The following is a 4526-nucleotide window of genomic DNA, read 5'->3' on the forward strand; positions in this document are numbered from 1 at the left end:
CAAGCTTAGGCCCTTGCCACTCCTTATTCCATAATCCATCAAATCTTTACCCAAAACTTGAAAACTTCACAGCACAAAACTTAAACAGAAAATCTCATGAGCTCCGTTAGTATAACAAAATAAACCACCACTTAAGGTACTATAATGAACTAATTATTTATTTATTTTGGTGTCAAACCTACTGTATTCCAACTTCTCTATGGTTCATAACCTTCGGTACTAGCCATAGATTCATCAAAATAAGCAAACACACGAAAAACAGAATCTGTGAAAAACAGAACAGTCTGTAGTAATCTGTAGGTTTCGGATACTTCTGTAACCCCAAAAATTCTAAAATAAACTGCTGGACCTGACTAATTTATCTATTAATCATCTTCAAAAAGAATCAACCTAATCGCACTCTCGAGTAAAAAATGACACCAAATCTCGTGAGCACTAAAGTTCCTGTTTTTTACAGCAAGATCGCAAAGACTTTCCCCAAGTCTTCCCAAAGTTTCTACTTGGCACAAACACTAATTAAAAGCATAAAACCACATCTAAACAGAGCCTAGATGAATTATTTATTACTAAACAGAACCAAAAAGCAAGAAACAAAAATAAAATTGGATTGCCTCCCAACAAGCGCTATCGTTTAACGTCCCTAGCTAGGCATAAAAGCAAGAATAGATCTAGGTATTGCCTTCTTTGGTATTAGGAAAGAAAAGAGAAAATTTCTTATCTATAGCATTTATCCTTCTATTCTGAGAAAGTACGTGGCCATTAATAATAGAAGAAAGATTAAGCACGCTATAGAAATTTGCATCTAAGCTAGACTTCATTTCTTGGATAATTTCATTTTGATAAAAGCACAAAAGAGAGGTGGATTCAACCTTCTCACTCATGGGATGCCCAAATATAGTTTTCATCTTTTCATAGGTATCTATGGGATCCCCCTCAAGAAAACCTTCTTCAAAAATAGAGTCTAAAACTTGCTTGAATGAAGAGGGTAAGCCAACATAAAAGCTTTTCAAGTATATTTCGATATGATATTGGGGTACATAGCTGGCTCGGATTCTTAATAACCTATCCCAAGCATTTTTTTAAAGACTCATCAAGTAAATAACGAAAAATTCTAGGATCATCTTCATCGAAATTATTCAAACCCTCATTGATAACCCTGGTGGGTCTTTCCATAGCATCATTATTTATGAGCTTAGAAAGAACAGAAGGACTATCCAAAGCACTGAAGCTGGGGAGAGAACACTTAGCTCTTTTTGATTCGGCCATGGCGAAAGAAAAGCAACAGGAAAATAGGCGAATAAAACGGCAAGGGTGAAGTGGGGGAGAGGAAAACGAGAGGAAAATGGCAAATAATGTAATGCGAGGGATAAGAGTTAGTGATGTGTACTTGGTATGTCTTGACTTGTGAGTAGATCTCCCCGGCAATGGCGCCAGAAATCCTTCTTGCTACCTCTTGAGCACTGGGTTGGTTTTCCCTTGAAGAGGAAAGAGTGATGCAGCAAAGTAGCGTAAGTATTTCCCTCGGTTTTTGAGAACCAAGGTATCAATCCAGTAGGAGACTACACGCAAGTTCCTCGTACCTACACAAACAAATAAGAACCTCGCAACCAACACGATAAAGGGGTTGTCAATCCCTTCATGTACACTTACGAGAGTGAGATCTGATAGAGATAATAATAATAAGATAAATATTTTTGGTATTTTTATGATATATATTGAAAGTAAAGATTGCAAAATAAACAGCGCCAGAAATAGCTAGTTGACGGGAGATTAATATAATAGAGAATAGACCCGGGGGCCATAGTTTCACTAGTGGCTTCTCTCAAGATAGCATAAGTACTACGGTGGGTGAACAAATTACAATCGAGCAATTGATAGAAAAGTGCATAATTATGAGAATATCTAGGCATGATCATGTATATAGGCATCACGTCTGCGACAAGTAGGCCGAAATGATTCTACATCTACTACTATTACTCCATACATCGACCGCTATCCAGCATGCATCTAGAGTATTAAGTTCATAAGAACAGAGTAACACATTAGGCAAGATGACATGATGTAGAGGGATAAACTCAAGCAATATGATATAAACCCCATCTTTTTATCCTCGATGGCAACAATACAATATGTGCCTTGCTGCCCCTGCTGTCACTGGGAAAGGACACCGCAAGATTGAACCCAAAGCTAAGCACTTCTCCCATTGCAAGACAGATCAATCTAGTAGGCCAAACCAAACTGATAATTCGAAGAGACTTGCAAAGATAACCAATCATACATAAAAGATTTTAGAGAAGAATCAAATATTGTTCATAGATAAACTTGATCATAAACCCACAATTCATCGGATCTCGACAAACACACCACAAAAAGAGTTACATCAAATAGATCTCCAAGATGATCGAGGAGAACTTTGTATTGAGATCCAAAGAGAGAGAACAAGCCATCTAGCTAATAACTATGGACCCGAAGGTCTGAGGTAAACTACGCACACATCATCGATGAGGCTATGGTGTTGATGTAGAAGCCCTTCGTGATCGATTCCCCCTCCGGCGGAGCTCCGGAAAAGGCCCCAAGATGGGATATCTTGGGTAGAGAAGGTTGCGGCGGTGGAAATAGGGTTTCGTGGTGCTCCTGGATGTTTTCAGGGTATATGGATATATATATAGGAGGAAGAAGTAGGTTGGTCGAGCCATGAGGGGCCCACGAGGGTGGGGGCACGCCCAGGGGGCAAGCGCGCCTCCCTGCCTCATGGCCTCCTCGTTGATTTCTTGACGTCCACTCCAAGTCCTCTGGATTACGTTTGTTCCAAAAATAACTCTCCCGAAGGTTTCATTCTGTTTGGATTCCGTTTGATATTCGTTTTCTGCGAAACACTGAAATAGGCAAAAAAACAGCAATTTGCACTGGGCCCTGGGTTAGTAGGTTAGTCCCAAAACTAATATAAAAGTTCTTAGTAAAGCCCATCAAACATCCAAAACAGATAATATAATAGCATGGAACAATCAAAAATTATAGATACATTGGAGACGTATCACTCAACATGTTGGATGATCCATGACAATATACTTTATTTCGAATATAATAAAACATAACCATTACGCTGTCTTTCTTGTCCAACATCAAATTTTTAGCATGTCATATTTTAATGAGTTCTCACAATCATAAAAGATGTCCAAGATAGTATATTTATATGTGAAAACCTCTCTTTCTTTATTACTTCCTATTAATTGCAACGACGGCCAAAACTATGTTTGTGAACTCTCAACAACTTTTATTCATCATACTCTTTATATGTGAAGTCATTACTCTCCATAAGATCAATATAATCTCTGTATTTCTTTTTATACTTTCTTTTATTCCCTCAAGATCATAGCAAGATAACCAAGCCCTTGAGTCAACACTAAACTTTATTATATATAGCTCACGGACACGATTACATAGAAGGATAATAAAGCAAAGCTCAAAACTAGATCATACTAAAACTTTATTCTACTAGATCCAGATATTACCAAAAGGATCAAACTAAGAAAAACGGTAAATATAAAAGTGTGATGGTGATACGATACCGGGGCACTCCCCCAAGCTTGGTAGTTGCCAAGGGGAGTGCCAATACCCATGTATTTATGTCTCTTTCTTCGGAGGTGGTGACGTGATATTCTTGGCGATGATGCCCCTCGGGATGCGATTCTCTTCCTCGAGCTTATTAACTTGTTGCTTGAGGTCCATTATCTCCTTACGGAGCTTGCCCGTGATGGCTAAAGCTCCGTTCACCCATGGATGTTGCATAGCTGAGGGAGAACAAGTAACACTCTTTTTTATATTTTCATAAGAAAGAAATCTAACATTGGAAGGGATGACCGAGTTTGGAATAGCTGAGCTCTGTAGTTCCCACATCGTGAATCCGGCTCAGAAACAAGAAGTAACTTCTTGATCATCTTCCGTGGCATCTATCCTTTTCAAGTCGGCCTCCATCTCTTCCTCCGTTGATGGCCCAAAGTGGTCAGCATCACTGGTTGCTCCTGGTCCCCGTGTCGGATGAGACACCCGGCTCTCCCCGACTGACTCTTGAGAACACATCTTGATCTAAATCTGCAGCAAAACAGCTCGAAACAAAAATAGAGGATATTTGCGTGGTACGGTGGTCAAAACCTTCGGGAGATTATATAATGATTTTTTATCGACCGAAAGAAGTATCATGGAAGAAAACGGAGTCCGTATGGCACACGAGGTGCCCACGAGGCACGGGGGTAGGGCGCGCCCTCTATGTAACATCCCAAATTTTCGATTTGGAATGTTATACATAGAACATCATATTGCATATCATATTTTACTACATTTCGTTTTGCGATCCTCAAAATTCTAAGCAACTCAAGGACCCACGGAGAGAGTAGGGGATTTCACTGTTTCATATTTGAATTTTTTTTTCAAATATCGAAAACAAGGATCATTTTTGGTTTTAATTATTTTTCCGCTCTGAAAATATTTCATATTAAAATATGAGAGGAGATAATATGACTTCTCCA

This window comes from Triticum urartu, chromosome 4, assembly GCF_003073215.2.
Source record: "Triticum urartu cultivar G1812 chromosome 4, Tu2.1, whole genome shotgun sequence".
In the NCBI taxonomy this organism is placed as follows: domain Eukaryota; kingdom Viridiplantae; phylum Streptophyta; class Magnoliopsida; order Poales; family Poaceae; genus Triticum; species Triticum urartu.